The sequence below is a fragment of the Budorcas taxicolor genome, chromosome 18 (assembly GCF_023091745.1).
Source record: "Budorcas taxicolor isolate Tak-1 chromosome 18, Takin1.1, whole genome shotgun sequence".
Taxonomy (NCBI): Eukaryota; Metazoa; Chordata; class Mammalia; order Artiodactyla; family Bovidae; genus Budorcas; species Budorcas taxicolor.
In genome coordinates this window covers 65,251,909-65,265,434 of record NC_068927.1, presented here as the reverse complement: position 1 = coordinate 65,265,434, position 13,526 = coordinate 65,251,909, and the positions used below count along the sequence as shown (strand labels likewise).

At 57.3% G+C, this 13,526-nt stretch overlaps 1 pseudogene; it reads right to left on the bottom strand.

The window, feature by feature from the left end:
• Positions 1-414: 414 nt before the first annotated feature.
• Positions 415-13,039, bottom strand: LOC128064092 (leukocyte immunoglobulin-like receptor subfamily B member 3; annotated as a pseudogene).
• Between the last annotated feature and the right edge of the window lie 487 nt (positions 13,040-13,526).

Genomic DNA, 13,526 nt, shown 5'->3' with positions numbered 1-13,526 from the left:
CGAAGCGCGGACCCACAAGGCAGGGACTGGGACAGCTGCTGGAAGCTGGGCAGGACCCTCGCCGACAGGGAGCCTGATTCCCACCAGCATGATGAGTTCCATTATTCCAAGAAACTCAGTGAGACTGCCCCCTTCAGCCTCCAGGAGGGAGTAGAGCCTGGAGCCAGTTTACTTTTCATCCACACACTGATTTTAGACAAGTCTGTGGTATTATCTCACGAATGTCAGGGTATTGGTTATCTTTGAGGGTACAACCAGTTGACCTGAAAGGGGTCCCAGGCGCTCCTGGTGCTCTATTAGGAGCCCAGGGACTGGCTGCTGGTGGCTAGGTGGTGTCCACTGCTGGCAGCTCCCGTGCCTCCTGGGGTCCTCGAGATCTGGTCCCTGGAGCCCGGGGTCTGGGTCCTTCCTGGGCTAGCGAATGGTGAGAGCCACGTGCTCCCTGGGCTCTGCTGGGGGCTCCCCCACCGGGGGGCCGGGGGGTGTGGCCGTCCCCCTTCTGAGGGTCGAGTGGTTCAGCTGGGCGTAGGTCACATCCTGGGGGGCTTCGGACGTGGCAGCCTGCGGAGGGGGAGGTGTGTGAGATGGGGCGCCTGGGGGCCCGGAGAGGAGGGACCCATCTGCTATGCGTCTGTCCATCCTTCCCAGAATCCCCCCCACCGGGAGGACAGGGGGGCACCTCCCGCCTTCGTCTGGATCTCGGGGGCTCACAGGGTGCCCATCCCCTCCTGGGGGTCTGCCTCCCGCCTTCGTCTGGATCTCGGGGGCTCACAGGGCGCCCGTCCCCTCCTGGGGGTCTGCCTCCCGCCGCTTCGTCTTGATCTCCGGGGCTCACAGGGTGCCCATCCCCTCCTGGGGGGTCTGCCTCCTGCCTGTTCTGCTGGAGGGAGACAGTGAGGCAGGACAGGCGCCCCCTGGGTCCGCCGTCCCTCCTTCAGCCAGCTCCCTGCTGTGCCCCAGATGAGGCTTAGAACCTCGGGTCAGGTCAGCTCACTCTCCTCATGGAAACTCCAGGGGGCTCCTGACCCCCGAGAGCCTCCGGGTGCTTTGTGCGGCCCTGGTCTCTGTCTGAGCCCCAGACCTCTTGCTCATCTGGCCCGGCACACGTCCGTCTTCCTGCTAAAAGCACGTCCCTCCCACCTCAGGACCTTCCTACCGAGTGTGCCCGCCCCGTGCGCCCAGTCGTCTCTTGATTTACTTTCCTCGTCAGCACCTTGCATTCTGGAACTCTGCCAGCTTGTTGGCGTGGGGCCCCTCTCACTGCGAGGTGAGCGCCTGCTGTCCCTGCAGGGCCTGGGGGGTGGCGCCCGCTCTCCCGCACACTTTGCTGCGGGGTGAAGGAGGGGGCCTGGGGCGTGTGGGCCATCCACTGATGCACACGTCCTCATGAGACCTGGGGCTGCACCCCCACACCAGAAGGTCAGCCAGAGGCCACGGAGCTGGGAAAGGCGCCCCGAAGGAGGGGCCGTGAGGTCAGAGGGCAAGGGGAGGGAGGGGTCACAGCAGGACCCAGGTGCCGGGAAGGCGTGGGGTGGGCATGGCTGGAGCTGCGGTGTGAGCACAGCGAGGCGGGAGCTGGGCTGAGATTGGCCACAGGTCGTCTGTGGTGGCCAGACGGGAGCAGGGGTCTCACCTGATGCTCCAGCTGCAGCCCCACCTCAGAGTGGGCGTCGCTCACGGCAGCACCTGCAGCAGAGCAGGGGCCACCGCTGGGCGGGGTTCCGAGAGCCTCAGGGCTGGAGCCCCCGCCCTGCACCCCGGGGTGGAGGTGCTGTGTGGTCCCCACCCTTCTGAGCAGGGGCACCGCTGGGCGGGGTTCCGAGAGCCTCAGAGGGACAGAGGCTCGGCCCCGGGATGTGGTGACCCCCGCCCTCCACGTGGGATTCAGGAGGAGAGAAGGCAGCCTGGGCCTGTGGTGCGTGTTTCGTGTTCGAGACACTGAGGAGGGAAATGGCTTAAATGAGTGCCCGTGAGCTGACAGTGGGTGTTTCCTTTCTGAGTTTTTTGAGTATCAGTCTCTGGACGATGTTTTCTAAGCTGACCTTCCCATCTGTTACGTTTTCCTTTGAGTGGAGCCTGAAGACCCCGGCCTCCAGGGACCCAGTCACCCCGTTCCCTACTCACCCGAGTCCCTGCGTCTGTCCTGACCCCGGTGTCGGAGGAAGAGGAAGAGGAGGACGAGGAGCAGCAGGACGAAGGTCACCGAGACCCCGATGAGGACGCTCAGGTACCACGTGAGGCCTGGGGCACCAGAGACGCCCGAGTGAGCCAGGGGTGCTGCTTAACTGGGCACGTGCTGTGTGAGCACTCGTGCTGGGGTCTGTGCGTCCATCTCCAGCCCATCCCACCTGTTTACAGACGAGGAGCCTGAGGCCCGGAGCGGGAGATCACGGGCCCCCAAGTCGCCCAGCCTGGAGCGGGCAGAGCTGGGACTGGAACCAGGGCCATGGGCACCCTGAGCTCCTCCTGAGCTGGCCGCCAGGAGCACACAGGCTTCCTGCTCTGGGGGCCCCTCACCTGCAGGGGGCTGTCCGAGGGTCTCAGCTGGAGCTGAGGGCCCTCCCTTGTCCCCTCCCCTCCCCTCCCTCACCGGGGGTGGGGGGAGGGGCAGGCTGCATGGAGGGGCCTCTGGGTCCTCGCCCCCCCCGGCCCCGTCCATGCTGCAGTGGACGGGACAGGCCCCACAGTCACCTCCTCGGGGGCTCCCTGTGTTCCTCACCCCGATGGGGGTCACACCCAGGTCAGAACTGAGGAAACCTAAGATCTGGGCCACGGGTCTCTCCTGTTTCACTGGGAGAAACTGAGGCCTGTACGCGGGTGTGGTGAGGGTGAGGGAGTCCACATCAGAGTCTCCGGAGGCGCGTGAACTGGGGCATATTCAGCCTGCCCCGGACCTGCCACCACCTCCTCAAGAGCCTCACTCTTGCTCTGCAGTTCCTGACTCCACTGAGGCGCAGGCTGATCCTCTGAACCTCCTGGGAATCAGGAAGGGGGTGAGGGTGGGGCTGCTTCTCCCCTCCTCAACCCTGCTGCTCCCCCCACCAGGCTGGGCCCCAGCATCTCCCACCCCATGACCCCGACCCTTCATCCATTAGCCTCAGAGCCCCTGGAGGCTGCAATTGCCCCGCTTCTCTGCCCAACTTCCAGACTGCCCCCAGGACACCAGGTCAGCCAGTACTGGAAGCAGAGTCCGGTCAGATCAGCCAAGGACCCAGGGGCAGGCCTGGGGCCAGGTGTCCACTCACTTTACAGAGACCCCCTTGTTTCAGGAGCTGTTACATTTAGCCCCTGTCAGGGGGCTGGTGTCCCCAGAGGATTCTGGATGACCCCTGTACCTGGGGAGGGGCTGCAGCTACCTGGAACCCACTCTGCTCAGCGCGTCTCTGGAACGGCCCCGCGGCTGCCCCTGGCTCTCTGCCTTCTCCCCCCACCCCCGAGAAGTCCAGTGACAGGATGTGGGAAAGGGCATGGGGGAGTGTTTCCCTCCGTCCCTCTGAAGCCTGGGTCCCCATCTGCGTGATCCTCCTTGACTCTCTGTGGACCCCAACTCCCACCCTAGAAAAGGGGGCTCCTTCAGAGGGGACCACTGGGCCTCACCTGAGACCATGACCGCCCTGTGCTCCCAGGGCACAGAGCCCCAAGCTGCTGAGTCAGAAGGACAGACTGGGCCTCACCTGAGACCACGAGCGCCAGGGGCTCACTGGGCTGGGACAGCAGGTAGGGGTCTGTGCTGAGTGAGCGGTAGCACCTGTAGGTGCCCCCGTGGGCTGAGGTCGCAGGGCTCAAGGAGAACTCGGCCTGGTACTGCCCGTCTTGGTCCTGGGAGCGCAGATGCAGGGGGCGATGGGCTGTCCCCTCCTTGGACAGAAGGAAAGTGTCCGTCCTGTCTCCTGACTGACACAGCAGGGTCACGGTCTCCCCCGGGGCCACTGAGGGGCCGGGCCACACCGAGAGGGAGGGGCTGTCTCTGAGCCATCCTGCAGAGGGGAAGGGGGTGCGGGCGCCGGGCGGGTTCTGAGCGAGACTCCGCGGGCCTCTCTGGCCCCTCAGCGCTGTCTCTGTTTCTCCTAGTCTCTCCCTGTCCCCACCCTGTCTCTCTGTCCCTCCCTGGGACCCCTCCCCCTGGTCCCAGCATCACCCCTGGGGCTCCCCGGTGGGGCCTGTGCCGAGTCTGGTCCCTGAGTGACCCGCTGGCCCCTCACCTGCCACCAGCAGCTCCAGGGGGTCGCTGGGGGCAGACCACTCAGAGGAGAGGCCGTGTCCACCGTAGCATCTGTACCGGCCCCCGTGGATGGTGCCCACAGGGTCCAGGGGGAAGTCGGACTGAGAGAGCCCTGCCTGGGGCCTCTGGGCAGGGTGCTGGGGGAGGTCCTGTCCCCCCTCCTTGGACAGAGCTAATCTGGTGTAGCCAACATCAGAGCAACACTGGAGGGTCAGGTTCTGTCCAGAGGTGACGACGGGGCCCTGCGGGGTCAGGAGGGAGGGCTTCCCAGACAGCCCTGGGAAGAGACACGCGCTGGGTTGTAGGGACGCTTCCCCTGTGGATGCCCCTCTCCCGGCCAGGTCCCAGGCCTCCCTGTCTCTTAGTCTGTGTGTCTGCCCTGTGAGCCCCACGTTCCTCTCCCCACCCTCTCACAGCAGCTCCCCTGGGAGCAGAACCCAGTAGGCTGTCTTGTCTGCACAAATGCATGGGGTCAGGACGGAATTTCCTCACCTGAGACCAGGAGCTCCAGGGGGTCGCTGGGGGCCGACCACACCCGGGGGGTGTCCCTGTTAAAGCTGTAGCATCTGAACGTCCACCCGTGCCCGGGGGTCACGGGGCCCACGGGGAACAGGGCCTGGGTCTACCAGTCAGGGCGTCGCTCTCCATCCAGGGTCCAAGAGGCCTCGTCTTCTCCTTCCTTGGTCAGAAGGAATCTGTTAAATCCCTGATAGGAGGCACACTGGAGGGTCACGTTCCCTCCCGAGGTCACCGCAGGGCTCGGCAGGGCTGAGAGGCTGGGTTTGCCGGAGGGTCCTAGGAGAGAAGGAGACAGCTGGTTCCCTGGGGCTCCCCCCTCACCCCCCCAGGGCTGGGCTGGGAGAGGGACACCCTCTGAGAGCAGACCCCCTCCCGAGGGCAGAGCCTGAGGCCCCCGAGAGTCCCTCACCTGTCACCACCAGCTCCAGGGGGTCACTGCGCTCTGACCAGCCAGTGGGGGTTCCGTAGTAGCACCAATAGCTCCCTGCGTGGTCCTGCCCCATGTGTTGGATGGAGAACCTGGCCTTGTCCCCGGGCCCCGGGGGTTTCTGTCTGTCCCAGGGGACTGAGGTTCCCTCTTTATCCAGATGGAACTCCTGGGCCTCCAGGGTCCCCCGGCACCAGATGGTCACGGGGCTCCCCCAGGGGACCACAGAGGCTGGCTCAGCCTAGATGGTGGGTTTGGGGAGTGTCCCTGGAAGGAAATGGGCCAGGCGTCCCCCACCAGGCCCCGGCTCTCATCTTAGTGGAGAATCATAACACAACACAATTCTCACATTTTGGAGAATCTGGAGAAGGCAATGGCACCCCACTCCGGTACTCTTGCCTGGAAAATCCCAGGGACAGGGGCGCCTGGTGGGCTGCCGTCTATGGGGTCGCACAGAGTCGGACACGACTGAAGCGACTTAGCAGCCGCAGCAGCAGTGGAGAATCACCACACGGCACCACTCTCTCACTTCTTTTTCTTTTTGGAAACTTGCAACGTTGTACAGCCCTGGGCCCATCCAGTTTGGGACGCCCACATCACCCCCGCAGTGGACAGCCCCACCCCCCGCCCGTCCCAGGGGCAGCTGAATCCCCACCACTGCGGTTAGCCTCCCCACTGACATAAGGACCCTGAGGCTCGGTCACAGCTTGCTCAGGATGACACAGAGGTGACAGAGAAGCTGGGGGCGGCTCCCTCCCTGCCCACAGCCACTCCAGAGAGAGGGGCAGGGGGACACAGCGGGGGAATGCCCGGGTCGTTCCTGGGACGAGGAAAGCAGGGCTCTGAGTGAGGGGAGTGACCTGCACTGGGTCTGAAGGGAAGGGCCGCTGCCTGTGCTGGGAGAGGTTGTATGTGGGGGGTAGGTATATGTGCAGGTGTGTGTGTGTGGGTGTATATATGTGTGTGCATATGTGGGGGTGTGTGCATGTGTGTGTGTGTGCAGGTATATACGTGTGTGGGTGTGTGTGTATGTGGGCAGGTATGTGTGTGTCTGTGTGTGCAGGGGTGTGTGTGTGTGTATGTACATGTGTATATGTGGGTGGGTGTGTGCATGTGTGAGTGTGTGCAGGTATATACGTGTGTGGGTGTGTGTATGTGGGCAGGTATGTGTGTGTCTGTACATGAGTGTGTGTGTGCAGGGGTGTGTGGGTGTGTGTGTATGTGCATGTGTATAGGTGGGTGGGTGTGTGCATGTGTGTGTGTGTGCAGGTATATACGTGTGTGTGTGTGTGCAGGTATGTGTGTGTATGTGTGTGCGTGTCTGTGCATGAGTGTGTGTGTGTGCACGGGTGTGTGTGTATGTACATGTGTATATGTGGGTGTGTGTGTGCATGTGTGTGTGTGTGCGTATGTATGTGCATGAGTGTGTGTGTGTGTTTGTGGAGGAGCTGGAGCACAGGTCTGGTCCCGCATTCCCTGGCGGGTGAGGGTCGCTGTGTCCAGGGTGAGTCTGCAGAGACCATCCCTGGGTTTCCTCCATCCCAGTGTATTTCCGTGTCCTTGTCACTGAGGCTTCTGGAAACCCCACGTGTCTCAACTAGGCAGGGGCGCGGTGGGGGTGGGGGGTCGGGAGGGCTTGCAGCCCTGAAGCAGGAAGTTGGCCTCAGTTAGCGAAGTCCGCACAGAGGCAGGGGCCGGCAGAGCTCACTCCTCACTCACCCCCTCACCCCCTCCCTCTTTCTTTCCACCACATCTAGTTCTGTCCATCCGTTTACTGAGGCCTCCATGTGCCTCTGGGCTCCCACAAGGCTCAACTGCTCTCCGGGTGCACCCCAGGGGGGAGCCCCATTCTCCGCCCGTGAGCAGAACACCGACTTGACCGTCAGTCCCGACTCTGTTCTTGGGCAAGGAGTTACATCATTTATGCCAACGTTCCTCATATTGAAAATGGAAAACCCCTGAAATCCTCCTCTGAGTGTTTAATATTGCAATGTATGTTGCATTCCTGGGAGGTGTCAAGTCCATTAAAAATACCTTATCCCATGGGTTCTCTGCCCCTTTCCCCGGGCGGCGCTGGAACTGGGGGAGGCGGGGCTGGCCGGGGAGCACACACAAAATCCCAGAGCTGAGTGATGGGGAGACAGACCTTGGGACCTGGGCCTGGGCTTGGGACCCAGTGGGGCCCCCAGCTGGGAGCTGAAATGAGAGCAGGGCTGGGGGGTGGGAGGGCATGTGTGCGCACGGAGCCTGCGGGACAGGAGCCCCATCGTGGAATCCTTGTCCTCTGTCCCTGAGGCCAGGGAACAGCTGCTTCTCCTGGGAGGAGCCCTGCCAGACGGTGATGGCGGGCTACACAGCAGCCGGTGCTCAGTCTTCCTATTAACAGAAACCTAGTTCTATCCGAGGGGCTGTGTTCCAACCCTGGATGGGGAAGGGGAGTGGAGAGGACGCGGTTGGGGCTGAGAGAGCCTGGCCGTCTGTTGGCGATGGATACAGGTTCTCACTGCCCACCGAAATGTCTTCATTTCACTTCCAGTTCTGAAGGATGGATGTTTCCTGTGTCCTGGAGTTCTAGGCTGGCAGCTGGCTTTTTCAGCACACTAAATATGGCAGTAATCGCTTCTGTTCAGATAAACTGAGCCTCCTCTTGCTGCTCCTCTGAAAATTACATGTCTTTCCCTGCGCTTAAGCTTCTGTCTTTGGGCTTTTCAGCAGTTTTTCGCTGATGTGTTTCTCTGTGTGTGTGTTGAAGTTTATTGCACATGTTGAATGCACAGTTTGGTGAATTTTCACAAATTGAGCACTCACGTTTTCCAGTAACTTCTGTCCAATGGTAATGACTTTGCTGACTTCAACAGCATGGGTTAAATTTGCGTGTTTTGGTTCTTTATCTCAGGGTGAATATTCTCTGCAGCCTCTTTGTGTGTGTGTGTGTGTGTGTGTGTGTGGCTTCCTCTGCTCAACTGAATATTTTAAGATTTGTCTGACACTCTGGGTGCTGTGGAGTATTTTACTGTGTGAATCACTACCATGTGCACATCCCCCCTTGTGTAAAGAGGCATTTGCTTAGCTTCCAGTTTACGTTAGGATGGAAAGTGTTGCTTTGACTGTCTTAATTCATGTCCAGTGATGAGTGTATATGTGCATTTCTGTTGGAATAAACCTCGGGGTGTAATTGCCGTGTGTTGTCCTGTGCATTTATTCGCCTCTAGTAGGTACTTCTGAATATGTTTCGAAGTGATGGCATCAGTTCACACTCTGAGCATTCTGGTTACCCCACATCCTCACCCGCCCCTCCGCTTTCCCACATTCTTATTTTTGCCTCGCTGTGAGGGGTGGTGGTACCTTTGTGGTTTTACTTTGCATGTCTCTGGTAACTAATGAACTTGTGAAAATTTCCATCCGTCCTTGGCCATTTGGATATTAATTTTATTTTTGTGAAATGTCTATTTGAATCATTTTCTCATTTAAAAATTGGGGCTAACTAACTTTATTATTGTCATTATTTTTACTAAGTAACGGGACGCTTTCTCTTTTTCTTATTAGGCATGTGACTTTTTTGTCAGATGTGTTTATTGTGAATATTCCTGTTCTAGTGGAGGTTCGCTCTTTTTCGACCACATGGCGTGTGGGGTTCTTAGTTCCCCAACCAGAGAGCCAAAGCTCTCCCCCCGGAAGTGGAAGCGCAGAGCTGTAACCACTGGACCTCCAGGAAGTCTACTCGTTTCTCTTATCTTATTGGAACATATCTGGTGTGCAAGTTATGTTAGTTTCAGGTCCAGCTCATAAGGATTCTACACTTGCATGTGGTCTGAAATGGTGAGCGCCGTGAGTCTGGTGACCATCTGCCCCACAGACTTATTACATTGCCGGCCCATTCCTCACGCTGTGGTCACAGGCTTGTGACTTATTTATGACTGGACGTTTGTCCCCCTCAGTGTTTCACCCCTCCAGTCCCCTTCCTTCCCGCAGCCGCCCACTCGCTCTCTGTTTCTATGAGTCTCTCTCAGACTGTTTTCTTTGTTTTGTGTTTTAGACTCCATATATGAGATCATACAGTAATTTGTTTTTCTCTGTCTGACTTATTTCCCTTAGCGTAATGCCCTCTAGGTCCACAAATGTTACAAATGCCAAGATTTGCGCACACACACACACACACACACGTATAAAAGATTATTACTCGGTCATAGAAACAGTGGAAGAGCCTGTCTGAGCTCCTTCTGATGGAATAACATGAAGTTGACAGGAGAGTTTGTGCTTAGTTGCTCAGTCGTGTGCGACTCTCTGTGACCCCATGGACTATACAGTCCATGGAATTCTCCAGGCCAGAATACTGAAGTGGGTAGCTGTTCCCTTCTCCAGGGGATCTTCCCAATCCTGGGATCAAACCAGGTCTCCCATATTCCAGGCTGATTCTTTACCAGCTGAGCCATCAGAGAAACGCCAGTTATAGAAAACAAGGACTATATGGGGATAAAGGGTCATTTCTCACAGAAAACGAGCGCAAGAGCCTCAGACACTCACCACATCTCCTGCGTCCATTCGTCTGCTGAATGCTGTTAGCTGTTTTCATATCCTGACTGTTGAAATAATGACGCATTGAGCTTCGCCATGCATATATCCTTGTGAATTAGTGTTTTTGTTTTCCTTGGGTAAATGCCAGAATGGGCCTTGACTGGGTCACATGGCAGCTCTATGTTAATACTTCAAGGATCCTCCGTGCTGCTTTCCACAGTGGCTGCCCCGGGTTACATCCCCCGACGGGGCACATTTTCATGCACCACAGTGACTTGTGGCTGTGGTATGTTTTTGTGCCACTACCATACTGATCCAGTCACCGCAGCTTTGTAGTATAGTTTAAATCAGAGTGTACAGTCCCCCCACTGTTAGTCTTCTTTCTCAGTTATTGTGTTTTTATTTTTGTTTGTTTGTTTTTTTCGCCATTAAGGGTCTTGTGTGTTTCCATAGAAATGTTAGAATTGTTCATCTCATTTGTGAAAAATCCCATTGGTATTTCAATAGGGATTGCATTGAATCTGCAGATTGCCTTGGATAATATAGGCATTTCAACAATATTAATTTTCCAGTCCATGAGCATAGAATATTCAGGAACGTCTCCAGGAATGCCAGCCCTCCACACTTTCCTTTGCTAAGCACCCACCTGTCTGCCTGTCTGCCTGGGGTCAGGGTCAGGCCAGGTTTTGGGGGAAATGCACCATTCTAACTGTGATTGTTAATTTATGTGTCAACCTGCCTTGGCTGAGAGCTGGTAAAACAGTATTTCTGGGCGTGTCTGCGAAGGACACTCTGGAAGAGATGAGCTGGGTTTAGTGGCTGAGAGAAGGGGTCCACCCTCTCAATGTGGGCACCCTCTGCCCTCAGACTCAGAGCCCCTGGTTCCCCGCCTCCTCAGGCCAGGCCGGGACTGACACCGCCGCCCTCCCAGTCTCAGCCTTCACACCCACACTGACGCTGTCACACACGCTGATGCTGATGCTGTCACACACGCACACTGATGCTGTCACACACCCACACTGATGCTGTCACACACGCACACACTGACACTGTCACACACGCACGCTGACGCTGTCACACACACACACTGACGCTGTCACACACGCTGACGCTGATGCTCTCACACATGCACGCTGACGCTGTCACACACACAGACACTGACGCTGTCACACACGCACGCTGACGCTGTCACACACACACACTGACGCTGTCACACACGCTGACGCTGATGCTCTCACACATGCACGCTGACGCTGTCACACACACAGACACTGACGCTGTCACACACGCACGCTGACGCTGTCACACACGCACACACTGACGCTGTGACACACGCACACAGCTGCTGTCACACATGCACGCTGACGCTGTAACACACCCACACTGACGCTGTCACACACGCTGACGCTGATGCTCTCACACACGCACGCTGATGCTGTCACACACACAGACACTGACGCTGTCACACACGCACGCTGACGCTGTCACACACACACACTGACGCTGTCACACACTCACACTGATGCTGTCACACACGCACACACTGACGCTGTGACACACGCACACAGCTGCTGTAACACACGCACGCTGACACTGTCACACACGCACACACTGACGCTGTGACACACGCACACAGCTGCTGTCACACACGCACGCTGATGCTGTAACACACCCACACTGACGCTGTCACACACGCTGATGCTGATGCTCTCACACATGCACGCTGATGCTATCACACACACACACACTGATGCTGTCACACACACACTGACACTGTCAACACACGCACGCTGACGCTGTCACACGCACGCTGACGCTGTCACACACCCACAGTGATGCTGTCAGCCACTCTCCTGGGTTTGTAGCAGGTCCTGGGGTGGACTCTCCACCTCCTGAACCCCAAGAGTCTGTTGCCGTGATGGCCTCCTCTCAGAAATCCCCATACAACCGTGTGATGACCTGAACATCCCAGAGAGTCCTGAATAATACGGTAATAGTGGGAAAATAACAGACAGGGACGGAGAGGAACACAGAGAGAGGCAGAAGGAGAATAAAACAGAGAAACCGAGCGGAAGAATGGAACCGGAGGAAACGAAGATGAAGACGACCGAGTTAGGACGCAGGTCTCGGCAGGAACTAACCGCGAGTGTAAATAAGAAAGGAAAGGTCAGGACTAATAATGAGTTGGGGGCTGGGCACTCTCCTCGAGCCAGGACAGTAACCTCCAGGCTGGTGAGACACAGCCCGCCCTGAGGTCAGGGCAGGGCGTCAGGTGTCCTCGTGGGTCTGTGGCCCCGACACTCAGAGCTGGCCGACCTTGGGCAAGTCATCTAATGCTCCAGTCCCTGGTTCTTGCAGAAAAGGGGAGAAGAGGGTAGGACATTCTGTGGAGGTTCCTGCCAGGGTTAAATGTGCCAATGTTTGTGCAGAACTAGCATAGCCATTGTAGGAGCTGGCTGAATCTAGGATGAATTATTAAAATATGCTTCAGACGTATGAAGACATTTAAAAATACCAGATCTGCAACAGGCACGCTGGTTTCTTGTGTGTGTTCATTCATGTCCAACTCTGCGACCCCATGGACAGTATCCCCAAGATCCTCTTTCTGTGGATTTTTCCAGGCAAGAATACCGGAGTGGGTTGCTATGCCCTCCTCCAGGGGATCTTTCCCGCCCAGGGATCCAATGGGAGTCTCCTGAGCTTCCTGCATTGGTAGGCTGGATTATTTATGTATCTATTAAAAATAATAAAAGACACAAAAATTGCGAACTGAACTCTGCTGTGCCCTAGCGGGCTTTGGGGGTAACGTTCCCATTTGCACTGAGTGGGAACCGCAGGTCTGACTGCGCAATAAGCAGGACAGTGACCACGTGTGGGATCAGAGGTCTCCTGGCGAGGGGCTCCCGGTGACCCCGCACCCTTGGCGGCACCGCTGGTCTCGCTCCGGGGCCGTGGTCATGCGGACCCCAAGTGTTTCTTTGTTGAGACAGCATGGAGCGGCCTCGTCTAGAAGCCCTGTTACTTCAGCAGTGACGCGAAGTGATCAAGTGGGCAATTGTGGCCGGACCTGAATCTGCGGCAAGTGATGTTAGGAAAGAGCACGGAGACCCAAGAGAGGAAGGAGGGGGTCTGTTCCTGGAACACGGACACGAGGTCCGTCCATGTGTCTGTGATGGCAGTGTGGGTGGGGGTAGGGTTCAGGGAGAAAGGTATGAAGTTCCCAGGTGTGGGATTCAGAGAGCGCTGGGCGGGCTGAGATCGTGCACGGGGAACGGAAGCTGAAGCTCTGACTCGGGCAGAGACGGGGGTCTGCTTTCTGCACATCCAAGGCCAGGTCACCCCTTACCCGTTCTCATGGTCGGAATGTGTGTTTCAGCTGTGTAATTATTATAGCCAGTAGTCTAAGGCCTCTTGATAGGAATTAGTTCCTCCCCCAGTAAACAGGTGAAGCTGATTCCAGCTCAGCACGGTGATGATTTAAAATGCTGTGTATTTTTTAAATGTGAGGGATAGTGAGGGAGCCATCAGGAGACGCCTGGCTGTTGAAAAGATATTTTGCAACTCACAGTTCCCAGGAAGAGGTGGCATGGATGCCACCCACCAGGGTCACATGAGGACGCTCCAGGGACAGAAAGGAGATGGAGTGAGAGGGGAATGTGGGCAAGAGACTTTATTGTGGTTGCCACAAGAAGGAATGGACAAAAAAAAGGTAAGCAGCTTGGGATTGGCTGGTTTAATGATTTCAGCGGGTTGTGGGGTGGAGGAGGTGTCCCTCGTTGGCCTGTACCTGGCCCCCGAGTGTCAACAGCAGGTGGATAGTGGCCCAGACTGTGGAGGCCCGTA